Source organism: Equus asinus, chromosome 2 (assembly GCF_041296235.1).
Source record: "Equus asinus isolate D_3611 breed Donkey chromosome 2, EquAss-T2T_v2, whole genome shotgun sequence".
In the NCBI taxonomy this organism is placed as follows: domain Eukaryota; kingdom Metazoa; phylum Chordata; class Mammalia; order Perissodactyla; family Equidae; genus Equus; species Equus asinus.
Genome location: NC_091791.1, coordinates 146,536,276 through 146,559,565, shown reverse-complemented (window position 1 = coordinate 146,559,565; position 23,290 = coordinate 146,536,276). Strand labels below are relative to the sequence as shown.

Genomic DNA, 23,290 nt, shown 5'->3' with positions numbered 1-23,290 from the left:
ATCATGTTCAGCATGTTTTCATATGGTTACTTGCCATCTGTATTTCTTCTTTGGTGAGTTAACTGTTTAAGGCTTTTGCCCATTTTTTATTTGGATTGTTGATTTTCTTATTGTTGAGTTTAAAGTGTTCTTTGTATATTTTGGATAACAGTCCTTTATCAGATGTATCTTTTGCAAATATTTTCTCCCAGTCTATGGCTTGTTTTCTCATACTCCTGACACTGTCTTTTCTTTTTTAAACTGAAAAGCTGCTCTTCATAGCATTTATTTTTTTCAAGCTTTATTGAGCCATAATTGACATATAATATTGTGTAAGTTTAAGGTCCACAATGTGATGATTCAATACATGTATATATTGCACAATAATTACCACAATAAGGTTAGTTAACACATCCATTACCTCACATAATTACATTTTTTTTGTGTGTGTGGTGAGAACATTTAAGATCTACTATTCTCTTAGTAACTTTCGAGTATATAATATAGTATTGTTAATTATTCTTACCATGCTGAATATTACATCTTCAGAACTTATTCATCTCCTAACTGGAAGTTTGTACTCTTTAATCAATATCTCCCCATTATCCCCTTCCCCAGCCCCCTAGTAATCACCATTCCACTCTGTTTCTATGAGTTTGGCTTTTTAAAATCTTTTTCGGATTCCACATATAAGTGAGAGCATACAGTATTTGTCTTTCCCTTTCTGACTTACTTCACTTAGCACAAAGTCCTCAAGGTCCATCCATGTTATCACGAATGGCAGGATTTCATCTTTTTTATGGCTGAATAATATTCCATAACATTACCACATTTTCTTTACCCATTCAGCTGTTGATGGGCACTTGGGTTGTTTCCACGTCTTGGCTATTGTGAATAACGCTGCAATAAACATTGGCGTGTAGATATTTCTCAAGATAGTGACATTGCCTTTCTCACAGCAGAAGATTTTAACTATAATGAAGCCCAGCTTATCAACTGTTTCTTCCCTGGATCACGCCTTCGGTGTTGCATCTGAAAAGGTGTTGCCATACTGCTCTGCCTATTCATCCCTCCCCGACCTGATCACTTTTTATGTGTGTTTTTCTACTTAAGGTTCCTAAAACTTGAAGGTAGTGTGAATTCAGACCTTATATCCACGAATGGCACAGGTCTGGGTTTCTTATTTCTTTGGATTCACGGCCCAGGATGACAGCAGAACTCCTTGCTACTTTTACTGAAGTCCACACACAGTACTTACTGCTTTACTTCAAGGGCAGTCCTTTGTGGGTCCTGGTGTTATGGATTTTGTTTCAGCTTCCTATCTTTCTTTTTTTCATATTTTGATCTGTTTTTAAAGTTTGTATGTATTTAAGTAACTTTCATTATTTTTAATTTTTTAATATTTTTTTTCAGTCTTTTTTTTTAAGATTGGCACCTGAGCTAACAACTGTTGCCAGTCTTTTTTTTTTCCTGCTTTTTCTCCCCAAATCCCCCCATAGTTGTATATTTTAGTTGTGGATCCTTCTAATTGTGGCATGTGGGATGCCACCTCAGCATGGCCTAATGAGCGGTGCCATGTCCTCACCCAGGATCTGAACCAGCGAAACCCTGAGCCGCCGAAGCAGAGTGTGCGAACTTAACCACTCAGCCAGGGGGCCAGCCCCATAAGTAATTTTTATTTTAAAAAAATTGTGGTAAAATACACATAATATAAAACGTTACTACCTTAACTATTTTTCAGTCTACAGTGCAGTGGCATTAAGTATGTTCATATTGCTGTGCTGCTACATCCATCTCCAAAGCTTTTATCTTCTCAAAGTGCAATTCCATCTCTGTTCAACAACTCCCCATTCCTCCCTCCCTCTAACTCCTGGAAACTACTATTATACTTTCTGTCTCTGCAAATTTGACTACGTTTTTTTAACAGATTTAATTTTTTTTCCTGCTTTTTCTCCCCCAATCCCCCTGGTACATAGTTGTACATGTTAGTTGTGGGTCCTTCCAGTTGTGGTAAGTGGGACGCCACCTCAGCGTGGCCTAATGAGCGGTGCCATGTCTGCGCCCAAGATCTGAACCAGTGAAACCCTGGGCTGCCGAAGTGGAGCGCACGAACTTAACCACTTGGCCACGGGGCCCGGCCCCAAATTTGACTATTTTAAGTACCTCATATAAGTGGAATCATACAGTATTGTCTTTTTGTAACTGGCTTATTTCACTTAGCAGAATGTCCTCAAAGTTCATCCATGTTGTAGCATGTGTTAGAATTTCCTTCCTTTTTAAGGCTGAATGACATTCTACTCTATGTATATGTCACATTTTATTTACCCATAAATCCCTCGAAGGACACTTGGGTTGCTTCACCTTTTGACCATTGAGAATAGTGCTGCTATGAGCACGGCGTACAATCAGCTCCCTGTCTTTTGCGGACTTAGGATTTAGTGTTCTTTCCTCATATATGCATTTAAACTCTGTCCTTCAACCCCAAAGGCCTGTTTCCAATTTCAAAACCCCTGAGTGATGTAGCTTCTTCTCTCATTGTTAGGGCTGATACTGGCCCTGATATCAGCTCCACTACATTAAACCCAGGACATGTGGGGTTAAAACCAAAAGTACTCATCCCCTTTCCCTGCTTCTCTAAGCTACATTCATATGTAAATATTGGTTCTTTTAAACCTTTGTATCCCTGAACTTCACAAGGCAAATAGAAGTTACAAATTGTTAAAATCCCAGATGACCTCAGACTGGGCTCACACTGAAGTTTTGGCTAATTATGGGTTGTTGAGGTTTGTTACAGGGAAAGTGATATCCAGAGAATATCAAGAAGTTGAAGCTTCCCAGACCCCAACCCCTTGGTTTCCTGGCACCAGAATCCACCATCCATCACAGAGACAGACAACCAAGGATGCCTACCTATGGACTCCCTTATCTTGCCATCCCCTTCCCTACAAGCAGCCTGACAAGGCCAAATACAAGCTGAAGATGAAAACTAACAAGGAAAGTCCAGATAGGGAAGGGAAAAGAAATTCAGTCTTCGAGGCCACGTGCAGGCTGGTGGGAAGGCACCAACCGGCAAGGCCACATGCTCCTCCTTCCCTACCTAAAACCCCAGCACATGCTCCCCCTCCTCTATGTAAAATCCCAAATAAAAACCGCTACCTTTTTCCCTTCAAGGAGGCGGATCTGAGTTCTAACTAACTCCCATCTCTTCGTCTGGCTGCCTTTCAACAATAAAAACTCTTTCCTTGCCATAAGCCTGGTGTTCCAGTTTTTGTTTGGCCCCTCTTGTGTGGGAGGTAAAGAACCTGTGTTTGTGGCTGGTAACAGGGGCACTGGGTACAGTTATGCAGGTTATGTCCTACACAAGAGCACCTGGGTGAGGTGGTGCCCGGGGGTGAAATCAAGCTTGAGCTCCACTCACCAAGTCCTGCGCCCATGAGAGTGAGTCCACTCAGAGGGTGGTCCATTTTCTGATTTATGCAAAGGCACCTATTGGGTTAGCTGCCTTGCTGCTTACTTGACTCATGTCACGGCTTTTAGTTTCTGCTTCAGTTTTGGCATCTAGGGATTTTCCTCTCTTTCTTTTTAATTTATCTAAGTATTTAATTTTTTTTGTTGTTATATATGTTTTATTTCTAAATGTTTGGAATAGGAGGAAAGGCCTTTTTGTTGACTGGAAGTTATGATCTTTATTGTTATTTTAAAATGATGCATTTCTTCTGCGTACCTTTTATTCTTCCAAATTTAGACTGGAGGGGCTTATAATAAAAGAAACAGGAAAAGTTAAATTATAAACCTATTAATTAAGAGCAAGAAGACAAAAATCAAATAATAAAGTGTGGATGTATTGCTAGAAACATATTTGTGCTAAGAGGAGCTACTGAGGGACCAGCCCTGTGGCCTACTAGTTAAGTTTGGTGCACTTTGCTTCAGTGGGTCAGGTTTTGTTCCCAGGCATGGACCTATACTACTTGTTGGTGGCCATGCTGAGGTGGCAACCTACATCTGAAATAGAGGAAGATTGGCACAAATGTTAGCTCTGGGTGAATATTCCTTAGCAAGAAAAAAAAAAAAAAGAAAGGAAGAAAGGAAGAAAGAAAGAGGAGATACTGAAAATGAAGCCTAATTGCCCCTTTTGAAAATCAAGGTAACTACAATGTATGTATTTAAGGCTTATTATTTGGTACCTGATATGTATGTAAAACATAATTTGGTGGGGTTGGCCCAGTGGTGCAGTGGTTGAGTTCACACATTCCGCTTCTTGGCAGCCTGGGGTTCACCGGTTCGGATCCTGGGTGTGGACACAGCACGGCTTGGCAAAAGCCATGCTGTGGTAGGCATCCCACGTATAAAGTAGAGGAAGATGGGCATGGATGTTAGCTCAGGGCCAGTCTTCCTCAGCAAAAAGAGGAGGATTGGCAGTAGTTAGCTCAGGGCTAATCTTCCTCAAAATAAAACCAAAAAAACCATAATTTGGTATTCTTTAATTTTCCCATACCAACAAAAAGATAAACCCTTCTTAGCCCCACAACATAGAGAGGCACTGTGGACTAGATATTCTGAACTTGAGTTTATAAGTGCAAGACTGGCTCTCCTAAGTTTGCTTTTCCATCTCAAGAACCAGAACATTCCTGATTTATACAAAGGATCTGTCCCTGCCTTCCTCTGTTATAACTAACACTTGGCAGGTAACTATGGAAAATTTTTCTGCTCGGTCTCACTGCCTCTATTCGAAGTGGAAGCAGAAGTGTTTTGCCCTCAAGGCAAAAGGTTTTAGTTCTTCCTCTGTGCTTTCCCTTACACAACGACCTAGAAAAATGGAGCCATGAATGTTGCTTAACTTGTTTGAATGGATATGAGGGTAGAAGCCACAGCCTTAGGATTCCGAACCTGAAAGTGAGGGCAGACCACAGAAGTCACCAAGTCCTAGTTTTGAGGCCAATGGGGTCACCTAGAATTTTTTTGTTTTCTCTTTCTCTTGGCCACAGAGTATAAGCAGAGAACGTATGGCCATGAAAGCTGCCTAGAGGCCTGGCAGCAGGGGTATTTACCTGAATTGCATGACAAAGAAAGTCCAGTCTCTCCAGCCAACAAAAGAGGGCTTCTCTTTTCACTGACACCTTGCTCAACCTTTAGATAAGGCACCTGCATTCAATTTTGCATAAAGGGCTGATTTCAGAGTAGCCATAGCAGGAGTGAAATTAACTTGGTGAATCTCAAAACATCATGTGAGAAACACATCCTTGTGCTCACAGTAGGGTAACAAAGGTTAGACCTGCCTAAGATGAGATGGATGCTATCAGAAAGAGAAGTAACAATCAAGAAAAAAGAATTGGGTGAGTCCTGAGATACTTTTGGAATGTGAAACAGAAACAGTTTACCTCTCTGGTTTTGTTCCCCGGGGAGTTTGAAGATACGGAATATAATTCTCCCAACCTTAGCTAATTACTCTGGTTGCTACCCTTAACGTTAGTTTCCTAAATAGTCTTGTGCAGGTGGGAGACTGGGACATAATATGGTCTGCTAACGTCTTCATCCAGGGTCAGAGAAAGACATCTGATGTACATGGCAGAAGAGACTGAGGACGGGGTGGTGATGTTTCCACAGAAGCCCAAGTCTGCAAATGGGCTTGTGGAGCTCCCTTTAATTACAAGGTAGATTATGTATTAGCAGTTTCCTGCTCAAGAAATTCCACTAGGAAGAGTCTAGTCTCTAACAGGATTGCTGTTCCATCTAGGCTACTCTACTCGCTCTGTGAGCCCCAGCCCATGCCTTAGCGGTGATTCTACCTCCAATTCCTTCAGTCTTCAATTCCCACACCTGGTGTCCACTGAAAACCTGTCTTCCTACTTCCAAGTTATTGCAGAGTGCCGCTTGCTTTCTTGGGGGTGGGAAGCAGGCAGATGGGAATGTGTGTTGCTCCGCGTTCATTTCCCACGTTGTCTTTATCATGTGGATAGAGTGTAAGAGTGGGAGTCCCAACCAAATTTTAAGCAAATCTCTTCTATATTCTATTGGCCACAGGATAATTTTACCTGCAATGCAAATCTAACAGCGATTTACACTTTCCTCACAGTCCCTGGCTATAGGAATCACCTACTCTTATTAAACTATTCTCAGCAGTTCACACCGTATCTTAACTTCAGTTTATCACAGTGCCTACCTGCAATACTACCTGATGCTCCCCTCCCTAAAAAGAATTTTATTCTCTTGTGCTTACTTTACCCTTTTCTGTACAAACTCCCACTTATGTACTTTCACGTGTTGTTGACATTATGCTGTCCTTCTCCCCTCCTTTTCCAGCTGGGTTCTGAGGTTTGGGGGTGAGGTTCTGCGCTCCTCCCTTTCTAGTGGATTCTCTCTGCCTCCTTTGCTCTTCCTTCTCCCCTCTCCTACTCTCTTGTCACTGGCATCTCCAGTCTGCTTTTCTTCTCCTCTCCTCTTTTGTCCAGTCTTAGAGCGTCCCCTAAGAAATGCGTTTAGCAGGAAGTCTCTGTTCACTGGTATTAATTTCTTCTTTGGCTATATTTTTAGCTTTTGTGTGGTCCCTGAGATTCCTGCTACAGCAACATTCCATGGAGGACAGCTGGACACTAGGGAAAGGAGAGAGGAAGCTGGGCAAAGAAAAAGAAGAGGGAAGGAGAGGGGCCCCAGGAGGACCGCAAATAAGCTACCATGGGGCATTTAGGAGTAAACTCTAAAAATAGACAGATGTTTCCAATATCTACAAAGTGTTTTTTACGTTTGATACCTGATTTATCTGGGGCATAGGCCTACTTCTTCACATTTTGCAGATGAGGACACTGGGGTATAAAAAATTAAGAATAATATAAACTGTGACAACGCAGCTTGTCACAGCAGGATTGGACTCTGAGGCTCTACCTTCAGCTCTCTTTCCATGTGCACCATTCCACAGCACCTGGAGAAGCAAGGCGGCTCAACTCGGGGAGAATTCAAGTCACCCACAAAAGGCTGTGCTTTTCACAAATTCAAAAAACCAAGAAGTCAAGATTCATGCTATAGATTATTGCAATTATTTTTTTCTTGTGGTAATAGCATAACTTAAAAATTAGGCATTGTTTATTATAGCAACAAGCAGTGAATTACTTTCCAAATTGGGACTATCCCTTAACAGTTAATAGAAGAATGAGTTAAAGTGTGGCAGAGTAAAATCTGCTTGAAGATAAATATAAGATCAACTTATAAAAATTCCTTAGACATTGACAGAGCATTAGACCTGATTTCTAAGTGGTCAGAAAGCTCTCTTTCTAGAACAGCTTCATTGCAGTCCCGTGTAGGGGCAGAAAGATGGACAGGGAGACCAACCATTCAAGGCCCCTTCCAGCAAGGCAAAGATGGTGGACATATTAGGGGGTCATTTTCACTTCTCGTGATTTCAAAATCTCGTGCATTCTATTATTCTCCATCCTTTCTGTGCCTTTGAGAATTGCTCATTCTACCTTAAATCACCTCCGGAATCACTAGGGTAAACATTCTGAGCAAGGAGCATTATTGAACATAAGGTCTCTAGAAAACAGACTGCTGTGTCATTGCATTTGGAAAACAATCATTTTAAGACAGTTTTCAGGTAGGTGAAAGACCAGCACAACAAACTGATAGAATGGCCTGTGTTATCTGATTTCTTGCAGCCAATCTGATGAGAAGTGTGTTACAGTTAGGAACCTGAGCAGAAGCTCTGGCCAGGAGGCCTCTATTTTGCTGGAATCCTGCCCCAATTTAAGGGTCAGATTTCAGCTCTCCCAAAAAATTGCTCTGTAATCGGCTGCATTACTCAGAAAATTCCAACAAAGCACCAGAATGTCTGAGATAAGAGAGTTCTTTGTAAATTAAGGAGAGAAATAAAGGACATAAGCATAATCCTATCTCTAAGCCAAATCTGGATAATGTTAAAGAACTTCCAAATAACACCATTTAACTCCTTCTTTGCCAGAAGTACAAGAATCTGCCCTGGGAGGGATGTTTGTTTCTCTTTCTCTCTCTCTTTCTCCGCAAAGCAAGTAGCAACACCTCATGAACTTACTATTTAAACATGGAAAGGAGCAGAAAAAAAGTGGGAATAAAGAAGGTAAAGTGGGAAGATAGCAAGGAAATGTCCCACTCTTAAACACCTAAAAAAATTAAAAAAAAGATTTGTAATGCCAAGAGTTTCTTAAAGAATTTCCTCTACCCTGCTAGGACCTAGAATCCATTGCATCAACCCTGACACATTTCATCACCTCTCATGCCCACTGTGTCCTTACTTTCCTCCTTACCCAACTTCTATTCATGGTCCTTGCATACACTCCCAATTTCCTTCCCCTCTCTCCTGTCATAGTACTTGCCTGGCAAAATCCTGACTCTAATTAAAACCAGCTCTACCTACTTCACACTTAAAAGCATTGAGGAAAACATACAACCGTGCCAACTGGACTCAATTTAAATTGGAGATCATGGACATCCTATGGCCCTCCATGCTGCCTGGCTAGTCCATCACATTACCCCCTCCCCTAGATTGCTAGTTCACACCTGCTGCCCCTTTTTACTCTGCAAGTCAACTTACTTACTCTTTCCTTATATGAATAATCAGAGGAAACTTCCATGTACTCCCATTACCCCAATTCTCTCATGACTCACATCTATTAAACCCTTGGAAGATGGCTCTCAGCATTGTCTTCATGTTCCTACTCTAGTTGTCATTTAGTTAAAGGGCAGAATATTTACTGGAGGTAAAACAATCAGAGAGCATCAAGATAGCACTGTCCTGGGCATACTTCCTGACAGCAGTGTCCCTTTGTCTTACGTTGCTGCATCTTTTCTGTTCAAAGCTTCAGTAAGTAAATGCAAGCCTATCTAAACTAGGGACTGAGCATTTTCCCTGCCTACGTTTCTGCTGAACTGCAGGTCACATGTCTCCCTGGGCCAGCCTCAGGAGGATGCTAGGTGTACAGATTGCTTTTGGTTCTCACTGCTATTAACCCCATCCATCTGCCACTCAGAGCCCTGCCCAAGGTTTGTAGGTGCGTGTCCCAGGTGTAGGGTGGGGCCATACAGGTCAGCACTTGTGTAGGGCTGCCCACTGAGTGCTGTCCTGATTTTTGCCACCTCCTCTGCTGTCTGCCAGAGGAAGAGACCATGGTAGAACTTGGGAAAACAATATTGGGCATTATGAGGAGGGGAAAATTTCCCCCCTTCCCCTCTTGGTTCTTATGGCTGATTGAACAATTAAAATGACATAAGGCAGGTGAACAGGAGAAAATCAAATTTAATGTGTACGAATGGGGAATTCACATAAGTGTTAAAAATTCCAAAGGCAGTCAGGGAAAATGAGGTATATACAGTCATGTGCCGCATACGACATTTTGGTCAATGACAGACCACATACATGATGGTGTCCCATAAGATTATAATGAAGCTGAGAAATTCCTATCACCTAGTGACAGTATAGTCACCTTAACATCATAGCACAATGCATTACACGTGTTTGTGGTGATGTTGGTGTAAACAAACCTACTGCACTGCCAATTGTATAAAAGTATAGCACATACAATTATGTGCAGTACATAATACTTGATAATGATAACAAACAACTATGTTACTGGTTTATGTATTACTATACTATACTTTTTATGGTTATTTTAGAGGGTACATTTTCTACTTATATTAAAAAAAATTTACTGTGAAACAGTATGCTGTGTTATGCCAGCAGCAGCCTCACACGTCTCATGTTTACCACATCTCTTGATTGCATTGTTTTCTCTTATACTAGATTTAATTTTGTGTTGTTTTGTTCATCATGGCCCCTAAATGTACAAAATCCACTGCTAACGTTACCAGTAAGAGGCCACATTGAGTGAATAACCTGCAAATAAAATTAAAAGTGATTAAGGACTATGAAGGTGGAAAATCGGTGATGGTTATTGATTGCCAGTCAGGCATGTCTCGTTCCACCATTCCACCAAGATCCAGCTATGATCTTGAGAACAAGAACAAAGTGACAGAAGCTGTTAAAGCATCTGCTTCATTGAAGGCAACAAGACTAATAAAAATTGGAAAAAGGCCTATATCAGACAGAAACTATATCAGGAGAAACTTTTAATGACCTGGCTTGAAGACCAGACAGAGAAGTGTATCCCTCTTAGCACCGTGTTGATCACTGCCAAAGCAAAAAGTTTGTTTGCAATGTTGAAAGAAAAGGCTGGACCTGACTACAATGTTGAACTTGCTGCTAGCTCTGGCTAGTTTAAATGTTCTAGAATCATTATTCATTACGTAATGTGAAATGAGTGGTGAATCTGTGAGTGCTGATGTGAAGGCAGCTGAGAAATTTTTGGGAACTCTAGTTAAGCTGATTGTGGAGGAAAATTACTAGCCAGAGAAAATATTTAATATGGATGAAACCTTCCTATTCTGGAAATGGATGCCTGAAAGGACTTTTATCCATAAGGAGGCCAAGTCAATGCTAGCTTTCAAGGCTTTTAAGAACAGGATAACAGCCTTGCTTGGGAGCAATGTTGCAGGCTACAAATTGAAACCTTTTGTGATCTGGCACAGTGAGAACTCCAGGGCCCTCAAGCATATCAGTAAGCACACTACCAGTGTACTACAGGAGCAATAAGAAGTCATGGATGACCCAGCTCCTCTTCCAAGGTGCCCTCCTGAATTGTTATGCCACCGAAATGGAGAAATACTCTTTGGAGAGTAACATACCTTTCAAGATTTTGCTTATTATTGATAATGCTCCTGGACATTCTCCTTTTATTGCTGATCTTCATCTCAATATCACAGTGGTATTTATCCCTCCAAATACCACCTCTTTGGTATGATGAAGGAGTTACAGCAGCTTTTTTTTGACTGGGTTAAGTGGCTTTATTAGAGAAAGCCAGGATTACAAAGGACTTAAGAGTTGGCATTGGGGCCCTTCTTTTTGCCAAAGGTGGGCACAATGTTGACAAAGTGTCGGTTGTACTGCATCCACTGCTTGGCTTGACCTGTCTTCTTTTTTTCCTCCTGTTTGGCCACCTTTGGAGTCTGACCTCTTACTTTCCCAGCACTGGCCAGGGAACCATGGACTTCACCTCCAAGCATGCAGGTGGCTACTTCAAGAGTGGTCAGAGCTGCCTCCACCCCACACTGACAGCCTCATCCTCTAGGGGCATGCCTGCCAGGAGCCTGACTTGATCTTCTGGAGTGATGCCCTGCAGCGAGGCTACATGAGCCTTATGCAACCATCTCCTGGCTGGTCACCTCAATGGTGTGGAGCTCCTGGGCGCGGACAAGGAGCTGCATGTCGGTGACTGAACCATGGCCACTGCTGCTGCTACCTTGAAGATGGAGTTGAGAAAGAGGACGGAATGAGGGCACACATGTCCTCATTGCCTGCTGCATGCCACGTCACTCTACAGCAGCTTTTAAGGCCTACTACCTGAGGAGGATCTTTGCCCAGGCTATTCTTGCAACTGAGGAAGACACTAAGACAGTGATGCAATCATGAAAGGATGACAACATCTATGACTGAATCAAGAACCTTGATTGAGCTTGGGGTAATGTCACCAAGGAGTGTATGAACGGCATCTGGAAGAAGACACTCAAGAGGTTTGTCCATGACTTCAAAGAATTTGCCAAGAACGAAGAGGTTGCAAAAATCAACAAGGATGTGGTTGAGATGGCAAACAATTTTAACCTGGGTATGGATGAGGATGACATTAAGGAGTTCCTAGAGGTGGTTCCTGAGGAATTGACTAATGAGGAGCTGTTGGAGGACTGGAACAGGAACATATAGCTGAAGAAGAGGCAAGAGAAAAGGAAACTTCAGCAGAAGAAAAAGAAGAACCCCCAAGAAAATTCACAGTGAAGGGTTTAGCAGAAGCTTTTGCAGATCTCAAGGAGCTCCTCAAAGAGTTTGAAAACATGGACCCCAACACTGAAAGGTTTTCATGAATAGAGAGGAACACTCATAGTACATTATCTGCTTACAAATAAATCTATGATGAAAAAAAGAAACAAGCCAAGCAAACCACCATGGGCATATTTTTGAAAAGAGTGATACCTCCTCAAGAAGAGCCTCAGGCAGGTCCTTCAGGAGGTATTCCAGAAGGCGTTGCTATCATAGGAGACGACACCTCCATCCGTGTTATTGCTCCTGAAGACCTTTTGGTGGGACAAGATGTGGAGGGGGAAGACAGTGATATAGATGATCCTGACCCTGTGTAGGCCTAGACTAATGTGTGTGTTTGTGCCTTGGTTTTGAACAAAAAAGTCTAAAAAGTAAAAAAAAAAATTAAAAATTTTAAAAATAGAAAAAAGCTTATAGAGTAGAGATATAAAGGAAAAATATTTTTGTACAGCTGTACAATGTGTTTGTGTTTTACAGTGTTATTACAAAAGCATCAAATAGTTAAAAAACTTAAATGTTTACAAAGTAAAAAAGTCACAATAAGCTAAGGTTAATTTATTATTGAAGAAATAAAAATATTTTAAATAAATTTAGTGTAGCCGTCTACAGTGTTGATAAAGTGTACAGTAGTGTGCAGTAATGTCCTAGGCCTTCATATTCACTCACCACTCACTCACTGACTCACCCAGAGCAACTTCCAGTCCTGCGAGTTCCACTCATGGTAAGTACCCAACATAAGGGTACCATTTTTTCTTTTATATCTTATTTTTACTGTACCTTTTCTATGTTTAGATATGTTTAGATAGACAAATACTTAACATTGTATTACAACTGCCTGCAGTATTCAGTACAGTAACATGTTGAACAGGTTTGTAGCCTAGGAGCAACAGCTATACCTTATAGCCTAGGTTTGTAGTAGGCTACGCTATCTAGGTTTGTGTAAACGCACTCTATGATGTTCACATAATGATGAAATCACCTAACGACATATTTCTCAGAATGTTTCTCTGTCACTAAGCGACAAATGACTGTATGTCATTCTGGACTAAGGAGAAGAGGGCAGGGGTCTGGGCCTTCAAAAAAGGAGGCAATTCACAGGAAGATGAAAAGATTTAATGTTTGGTAAACAAATATTTGTTGAGCCAACTAGAGACAGTAGGACACAGAGAGGACTTTGATCAAATGGGCCTTGCTAGGCTCCTCCCTGTCTACCACACCTAGTTCATATTATACTATAGTTATCTATGGTGATAGCTTCTTCCTGGAATAGGCCTTCTATCTTCAATTCTTTCAGGCACTTATGAAGAAGGTCAAAGTTTCTTCCTGAGCCTTTTGTTTCTTAAAAATAATCAGCCCAAAATAATCCTGAAGCCAAAGAGACACATTTCGGGGTGGCAAATTCTGCTCCCCTACAGCTTATTCAGGATAGCTACCATTTATTGAGTATCTGTTATGTGCCAGGAGCCTTCCATACACTAGCTCACTTAATTCCCACAACCACATTCCAAGGTAAGTTTCATTGTCCCCACTTTCTAGATACGAACACCTGCTGTCTTCAGGGCCTCAGCTTTGGATTTCTGGATAGCACCTTATCTGGCAAGAATACACATTACCTAGTTGTACCTAGGACCTGTACCTGTACAAGCAACAGGGCTGCCCTAATCCATTTAGATTCGTATGGAGAGAAAAGAGACATTGCTCCCACCTCAAAAGTGACAAAGTGGGCAGAGATAAAGCACAGGCTCAGAAGCTAACAACTGTGTGAGCAATGAGAATATCTAGCCAAGTTCTCTCTGCATTTAGGTTTCCCCAAAGTGCTTTCCACGACCCAGGGGGGCTACGAGTTTCACTTTTTGTAAAGGGCTCAGTGGGGCATTTCACCAGAGCAAAGGGGGACAACAAGGAATAGTCAAGTTTTCACCTCTTTCTAGACTGAAAAACTCTCTAGCTTTGAAAAAAATAGCTTTTCTAGATTCTTCAGTCTCCTGCCAACCCTCGCTCCTAGCCCTTAAAAAATCTTACAAGTTCTGGGCATCCTGTTGAAACAACCTCATTTAAAAGATTAAAAAACTGAGATTTAGAGAGGCTTAATATCTTGCTCAAGATCAGCCTGGACATGAGCCCAAATCTTCAGATTTAAATTCCACACATTCTCCATTGTACAACACTGTAAAATTAAACTACTGTAAACTCACAAGGACTTTGACAAACATTCTTTAATAAGGTCCCAAGGTTGAATATGCCCCTATGTATTTTTTTTCTATGGAAAAGAAACTAGCCTCAAATGGCCATGTGACTATAGCTGGAAAAATAAATATTGATCTAGTTTCTTCTTATAATTCTGAATTCTAGATCATAAGAACTTAGAGTTGTAAGCAAATTTTAGACATTATTTAGTCTAAATCCATCATAAATTTTAAGTATGAGGGAAAACTCAGAATAGCCTTATTTAAAACAAAAAAGTGCCTTTAGATATAATGCTATTTTCACAGACATATTATTGATAAATGAATCTATTGAGACAAAAATAATATTAGAATAAGATATCTTTGAGGCCACAACTGGTCCTTTTTAGGTTAATGGCAAAACTACAGGTTTGAAATACACGTTAGGATGAAGGTGAAAAGAGTTATTTTACGAAGTCTATGAAAGTATAATGAAAGTTTTGGCTTTCATACAAGGTTTGAATTTGTTTTGTAGATTCTTCCTCATAACTAGATTTAGAGTTTAGATTATCTCATGTGACTCTCTTATAAAAACAGAAGTTTTAAGTCAAGCACTGACATGCAAAGTGAAAACAAAAACCTTTTTCCTTTAGGGACTAGCCTAGTTGTACTTTTAGCTGGAAGTTCAGCACTGCATCTACATAGACATGATGATTCAATCGAGCTGCTAACAAACTTGAAGTTAAATTTTAATGAACTTTTATAGCTGGGTAATAAATTGTATTTAAATGAGTCATGGATGGAGACCTTAGTTTATATAAAATGTCAAAAAACAGTACTGATTGATATACCGCAAAGAAAAGAGGCCTTGGCGTTCTGTGTTCTGGATCGAACTCTGCCACCATAGGTCCTCAGCCACATCATTTAGAGTCTCTGGGCCTTGGTTTCCTCATTGCTAAATATGACGGTTACATTTGGTAATTGTAACCAATGTATGTATAGTGCTTAAGTCTCCAAAGCTCTTTTCTGTGCACGATCTAACAATTTTTATAATTCTATGAAGTAAGAGGACAGATAATGTTACCCTCATTATACAGATGAAGAAACTGAGGGTCATAAAGGCTAAAATATATGACCAAAGTCTTGCAGCTTGTAAATGGTGGTGCTAGGATTCAGACACAGTACTGCAGACACAATTCTGTGTAAGCAGACACCATGCCTACCACCTCTAAGAGTCCGATATAAGAAAGTCGTGTTTAGTCATTCCTCAATTATAACCAGACTTTTAAAGTACCTTAAACACTATTCAACAGGTACAACATGTTCTCTAGCCTGCAGGACTGAATGCTTTTATCATTCCACTGTAGGAGGATCCAATTAAGTGCTAAGTTAATAGCCAACTTTATAGCCAAGCTAATAGAAAAGCCACATTACACTGGCTCCTTCTTGTCAGACTAGCCACTTTTAAGACTTCGTGCTGATTTATGTCCCTGATATTTGTTGGAATCTCTAGGTTACTGTAAAATAATGCATTCTCCCATCGCTCTGCTACTAAAATATGTTAAGTCACAATAGTAGTCAGAACACTTGTAAGTAAACAATGTAGAGTAGTTATGTGTCTCAAGCTCTTTCCTCAGATATTTGACCCCAGGCATTTGGTAAATCCTAAGGAGCCATTATTTCAGCAGTTCTTGGTTTCTACTTGAAGTCAAGCCAAATATTACATCTGCATGGCATTCTTTTATATTTTTCAAAGGGCTTTCACATTCATTATTTCATTTTATCCTTATATAATGCTAAGTGTAGGCTGAAGTTGTTCTCTGTGGTCTCCCAAGCAGCTATTTATTTATTTATTATTTCATCTCTGATTTTCTGTCTCCTTTTAACCCATGGGGCATTACAAATGGTAAAGAAAGAATAAAAAAGGGAAGTCACAGAACTTCCATGAACATAATAGAATGAAGAACAGTAAAGTGTACTAATCCTACCTAATCTACTGAAAATAATTTCAACCACTTGTTGACCACCTCCTATGGGCCAAGGCCTGTGCTAAGCATGTTCAGTATGTTATCACAAATCCTGAAAGTAACCTTGCAAGGTAGTTAGCACTAGCCCCATTTTACAAATGTGGGATGAGACTCGATACAGTGACATAGTTTGTCCAAGTAAGTGGCAGAGCCAGGGCCTGCCATATAAAAGTTATAAATCAATCTGAAGATTAATATACATACAGAAAACTACACAAATTCTCAGTATACAGTGCCATTAATTTTTACCAAGTGAACACTACTTGACCAAGTTCACAGTGCTTGAAACCAAGGAAGCAACAATAATAAAATGGAGCAACATATGTTTCAAAAGTTATAAATCAGTCTAAAAAATATAACCTAGGTTCAGTAATCAAATTTGCAATTCAAAAGAATAGAGAAAGTTGGTAGGAACTGGCTAAAATACTTTTATAGAAGAAATGCCAGTAATACTTATGGATTCAGAAGCAGGCCAAAATAAATTAATACAGATTATTTTTAAAAGATAAAATAAGTCCCAAGGACATTCTTTACAGAAATTGAACAAAGAATCCTAAAATTCATATGGGGCAGCAAAAGACCACGAATTGCTAAAGCAATCCTGAGTAAGAAAAACAAAGCTGGAGTCATCACAATCCCCGATTTCAAAACATACTACAAAGCTACAGTGATCAAAACAGCATGGTACTGGTACAAAAACAGGTGCACAGATCAATGGAACAGAATTGAAAGCCCAGAGATAAAACCACACATCTATGGACAGCTAATCTTCGACAAAGGAGCTGAGGGCCTACAATGGAGGAAAGAAAGTCTCTTCAACAAATGGTGCTGGGAAAACTGGACAGCCACATGTAAAAGAATGAAAATCAACCATTCTTTTCCACCATTCACAAAAATAAACTCAAAATGGATCAAAGACTTAAAGATTAGGCCTGAAACAATAAGTCTTCTAGAAGAGAATATAGGCAGTACACTCTTTGACATCAGTTTCAAAAGAATCTTTTCGGACACTATAACTCCTCAGATGAGGGAAACAATAGAAAGAATAAACAAATGGGACTTCATCAGACTAAAGAGTTTCTTCAAAGCAAGGGAAGACAGGATTGAAACAAAAAACAGCCCACTAATTGGGAAAAAATATTTACAAGCTACTTATCCGACACAGGATTAATATCCATAATATATAAAGAACTCACACAGCTTAACAACAAAAAAACAAACAACCCGATCAAAAAATGGGCAGAGGACATGAACAGACATTTCTCCAAAGAAGATATAAGTATGGCCAATAGACACATGAAAAGATGTTCATCATCGCTAATCATCAGGGAAATGCAAATCAAAACTACACTAAGATATCACCTTACACCTGTTAGATTGGCAAAAATATCCAAAACCAAAAGTGACAAATGTTGGAGAGGTTGTGGAGAAAAAGGAACCCTCATACACTGTTGGTGGGAATGTAAACTAGTGCAGCCACTATGGAAAACAGTATGGAGATTTCTCAAAAAGTTAAAAATAGAAATACCCTATGACCCAGCTATCCCACTACTGGGTATCTATCCTAAGAACCTGAAATCAACAATCCCAAGAATCCCATACACCCCTGTGTTCATCGCAGCATTATTTACAATAGCCAAGATGTGGAACCAACCTAAATGCCCAGAAACTGACGACTGGATAAAGAAGATATGGTATATATACACAATGGAATACTACTCAGCCATAAAAAAGGACCAAATTGTTCCATTCGCATCAACATGGATGGACCTTGAGGGTATTACGTTAAGCGAAATAAGCCAGACAGAGAAAGACGAACTCTATATGACCCCACTTATAGGTGGAAGTTAACATACAGACACGGAGAACCAATGGGTGGTTACCAGGGAAAAGGGGGGGTGGGGGGAGGGCACAAAGGGTGAAGTGGTGTACCCACAACATTACTAACAATAATGTACAACTGAAATCTCACACGGTTGTAATCTATCATAATCTTAATAAAAAAAAAATCGGCTCTGGGTACAAAAAAGAAAAAAAAAAGATAAAATAAGAAATAATTGAACACAACTTTACCAAAACCCATGAATATTCAAAGTAAGAGAATAGAATGTGCAGTGAGGTTAACAGTTAGGTGTCATAGTTTAATCAACAGTTCTTTTTATAATAAAATTTTGAAGATTATTTGAAACTGTTAGTTTTTCTTTTTATAAAGAAGAAACATATGCTGGTATGTACTTAGGAAAAAATACCTGGAGGCATATATGTCACTTTAGTAGCAGCAATTGTAAAGGAGAGAACATTTATTTGTATGGATCTTGATCTGATCTGAAACAAAAGTTTCCAAACGTTCTTGAAATATGTGTGAGTGTTCTCTTTCATAAGACAGTCAGCTCTGTCTCCTTTAAAAATTCCAGCTGGAGAGCTACTGATGTGCTCGTAAACTTACTGTCCCTTGAGACATTTTGAGTCAGTGTGTTTCAATCTTGGGCCCATCAAAATTTGGCTTTGTGTTTCTCTCGTAAATTCTAATGGATGAGGGAGAAGGAAAAGAGGAGAGAATAAGTTCCAGAAGTCACAAGATGGAGGATAAAATATTATGGTCACATTTTAATTTATCCAGGAACACAGCAAGCAGCAGTTTAAGCCTAATGCCAGTCATAGTGTATTTCAGAACACCCAGTGCCTCCTAACCATTTTATGTCTGGAAAGGTTCCTAGAAAAAGCCTAATTTGATTTACTGCCACTCTGGGACCATCCTGGCTGTGGGGCTGGAGTTGTTTTCCCATCTGTCCCCTCTGGGTGCAGTTAAGTGGCCAACTAGTGACTGGGTTGGGAATTGCAGCTTCCTTCCAGCCCCACCCCCTGGGGGTGGGGAAGTTTGTCAATTCGGAGAAATTAGGTTGGCCAACTTCTTCCTCATGGAGACCACCTCAATGCCCCACTTTGCAAGTCTGTCTCCTTGTCCAGAAGCATCTCTGACAGAGCTTTAAATTCTCACATTACTTTACAGAGTTACAAGGGGATAAGCTGAAATTACATAAAGTGGGACACACAAGTGTAGTTTTAAAAATTACTATTATTGTTTTTGTTAGTTAAACCCTTGGAATAGGTCACTGAATAGCCTTGTTAAGTGCAAGTGTGTCAAAAAATCAGAGATGCTAAGGTAGGCAAGACTTGAGAAATCGATGTTTCGACAAAAACTTGAGAAACAAAAGCTTCATTTCAAGTTCAATTTCAAGAATGAGGAAACTGACATTCAGAGAGGTAAAGAGAGAGGAACTCACAGGGCAGTTATACTTTTATTCATTTGTATATTAACAGTATTGTTCACTGAATTTCTACTCAGAGCTAGGTACTGGGGAAGCAAAGATGGATAAGGCACAAGGAACACTCTGTATAGAGGGAAGCCAGACACAGAAGCAAGTGAAGAAGAATGTGGGAGTGCAGCTGGTAGAGCAGTGCAAAGGACTGGCTCACACTAGACCCTCTGGGGACCCTAGGTCCCATTTAAGGCAACACATTTTAAAAAGCACACAGAATAAACAAATGTGGTATATCCATACAATGGAATATTATTTAGCTTTATAAAGGAAGGAAATTCTGATACAAGTTACAATATGAATGAACCTTGAGGACATTATGCTAAGTGAAATAAGCTGGTCACAAAATGGCAAATATTATACGATTCCACTTACATGAGGTATCTAAAGTGGTCAAATGCATTGAGACAGAAAGTAAAATGGTGTTTGCCAGAGGCTGGGGGAAGGGCAGTTGGGGAGTTATTGTTTAATGGGTACAGAGTTTCAGTTTAGGAAGATGAAGAAGTTCTGGAGATGGATGGTGGTGATGGTTGCACAACAATGTGAATGGACTTAATACCACTGAACTGTATGCTTAAAAATGGTTAAGATGGCAATTTTATGTTATGGATATTTTATGACAATTTTTCTAAAAAGTACACAGAAAGCAATGAGAATGAACAAACTACAGCTCCACCCAATATGACATGGAACTCTCACAATGTTGAGCAAAGGAAGCCAGACACAAAAGGATGTAGACTGTGTGCTTCCCTCTATATAATCCATGTGTTAAAAATCAGGGTAGGACCAGCCTGGTGGTGCAGCGGTTAAATTCACACATTCTGCTTTGGCGGCCCGGGGTTCATTGGTTCGGATCCCGGGTGTGGACCTATGCACCGCTTGTCAAGCCATGCTGTGGTAGGCATCCCACATATAAAGTAGAGGAAGATGGGCACAGATGTTAGCTCAGGGCCAATCTGCCTCAAAAAAAAAGAAAAGTCAGGATAGTGGCTACCTCTGGCGGAGGCAGAGATGGGATAGCATGGGCTTCTAGGGTTCTGGTAATGCTTCTGTTTCTTGGTCAAGTAGTGTTCACTTCATAAAAATTAACTGTACTGTATATTTAGAATTTGTGCAGTTTTCTGTATATATGTTAAGCTTCAGGTTTTTGTTTTTGTTGATTTATGGGACATAGACAAACTGAAGAGGAATCAGTAGGACAGTGAAGGGACTTTAAACCTTCATAGGAGGAAGGGTTGAATATTTTCAGTTTGGTCAAAGTAGTATGTAGTCTTCAAATATCTCAAGAAGTGGCATGTGGAAGAGGAAGCCAGAGGAAGCCAACTTTGCTTGTCATACTCAGAGGGGTAGAACTTGGAGGTGGTGGTGGGTGGGAGGTAGAGGAGGCCAGAATCCAGCTTACCATAAAGGATGCTTCAGTTGTAGGGTTAGAATGGGATCTTTCAGGAGATCACAGTCAAGTAGAATGAGCACCGACTTCTGAGCCAACTGTAATTGGGTATGAGCCCTGGCTCTGCCACTTACTTGGACTAACTATGTCACCATATCGAGTCTCAGTTCCACATTTGTAAAATGGGGCTAGTGCTAACTACCTTGCGAGGTTACTTTCAGGATTTGTGATAATGTACACAACGTGCTTAGCAGAGGCCTTGGCCCATAGGAGGTGCTCAACAAGTGGTTGAAATTATTTTCAGTAGAAGATTAAATAAAAAGTGGAGAACACCTTGGTAAGGTGTTAGAATTTTAAGCATCGGTCCCTTTCAACCCCAACATTCTATGATTCTTTGTATCTTTCTTTGTAACTTTCCCCAAATAACACAGCTACTAAGTGGCAAGGCCTTCTGTCCCTGAGACGGGTCCACTCTAGTGGGCTGCCTTAGGCAAGAGGGTTACTAGCAGAAGCCACTGCCCACCAGGGTTAGTTAGATAATCACATCAGCAATCAGCCCTGAGGAATTCTGAGTGTGCTCTAGAAAAGTTCAAAGAGTGGAAAACCTGGGAAGGTTGTTCAAGTGGTGGGTCATGAACAGATAGGTTACAGCTTGAGGATACCATGGATCTGTGTGTACGTTTGTGTGTGGGGGCAGATGGGAGAATTGTTTTAAAAAAGTGAATTAAAGAAAAATTTGAAGAAAAGCTTGGCCTGCCTCACCATTTTTCAGGGTCTAGCTCTTACTGGTTAAATTAACAAATCGTAATACACAAATAAGAGATGCTACTTTGAAAAGTTTCTTCATTTGTAGCAAAAGCAATAAATTCAGTCCATGAAGGCAAGAAAATCGTGGGTTAGTTTAGCACTTTGGGCTAAGGTTTCCTGACGCCTCTTTCTTACCCTGACTCCAGGCTTCCTAAGCTTCACGTTTACAAAGGAAATGCGCGGCTGGAGTGGAGCTTCTCGGCTTATTCTAGGCTCCCTTCCTGACCTCTGTTGGATATTTCTGCCTCAGCTTTATGCCCTGGAAACAAGGAGAGTCCCTGTGACAAGAGACCTGAGGAAACAAACACCTAGAAACAGTCTCTCTTTGTCTTAGGTATTATACACTGTAGTCAGACTGACCCTGTGAACTTGTTTATTCTCTACAGCTGCTCAAATGTTGTATCTTGGCCCGAACAACTTTCATATTGGTTGAGAAACAAATGGTATGAATTTAGCTGTCTATAGTTTTGGCTTTAGCCAAAGGAAAGAAATACTAGCAGCTTCCTTTTGCAAGTAGCAACTTATTTTAGCATTTTCCCACTTCAGACTAAAGTCCTTGGTAGAAACCAACGTTACAGCTGAAGCCCACACAAAACCTCAGATTTTAGTCATATGTCTCACAAGGATGTTACATCATTTCTTAGTTTACCAAATGGAGACATTTCCTGAAACACAGCGACCCACTGCAAGCTTTTGCCTTCAGGATTTTGGGATGATCAGTAACTTGATCTCCTTATCTGGCAAGCCCATTGGCAGGTTTTTTTCTTTCACCTTGGTCAGTGGGCTTGTCCTTTTCACAGGAATACAAAACAATTAGTTGTCTTATTTTTCAGATTCCAAGAAGCTCCTAGTAGACGATGTTAAGGTCCTGCAGGAAATGATGGACACTCAAAATGAGTAATTTGAGGAAATAATACTAATAAAAGGACTATTTACAAAGGTAAACAGGGTTCTGGGAGAAGCAACAAGAGACAGCATCCCAGGGTTAGTAGCTGTGAGCAAAGGAAAGGGAGTATTAGTAACAGCAGTGGTTCTCACACTTTGTATGCATCAGAATCACCTGGGGCGCTTGTTAAAACAGAGATTGCTGGGCCTCACCCCGGATTTCTGCTTCAGGAAGTTTAGGGTAGGACTAGAAAACTTATATTTTTCACAAATTCCCTGGGGATGGCAACGCTGCTGGGTCTGGGGAGAAAACTGTATGGAGAAGGCAGTTTGACTCAAGCTGTGCCCTCTTGGAGAGGTGCAGCCAACCTGAGGAGACCCGGCATGAAGGATACTGAGGAAATCTAATCCAATCAGCCGAACAGCCCCCCTCTCCAATCCCCTCTTTGCTCCTCCCTGATTAAATTCAACCAGCAGCCAAAAGGCTAGCGGGCCCATTGAGGCAGTTCAGAAAGTTCAGCCTCCAGCACACAGATCAGAGGGGAGGGGGATCTGGAGGAGCAAATAGAAAATATCCAGGACTTCCACCCAAAAATATCTTCAAGTACCTTCTCCTCACCGTTGTTTTTTTTTTTTTTTTGAGGAAGATTAGCCCTGTGCTAACATCTGCCACCAATCCTCCTCTTTTTGCTGAGGAAGACTAGCCCTGAGCTAACATCCGTGCCCATCTTCCTCTACTTTATATGTGGGACGCCGCGGTGCCATGTCTGTACCCGGGATCCGAACCAGTGAACCCTGAGCCACTGAAGCAGAGGGTACACACTTAA

At 40.6% G+C, this 23,290-nt stretch overlaps 1 long non-coding RNA gene and 1 pseudogene across 1 annotated transcript in view; both read right to left on the bottom strand.

Annotated features, from left to right (window-relative positions):
- The window catches only part of LOC139042585 (uncharacterized), a 41,221-nt gene that overhangs the window by 1,102 nt on the left and 16,829 nt on the right, over window positions 1-23,290 (bottom strand). The gene's annotated exons all lie outside the window — the stretch shown is intronic.
- Window positions 10,732-11,501, bottom strand: LOC139042584 (ubiquitin-like FUBI-ribosomal protein eS30 fusion protein; annotated as a pseudogene).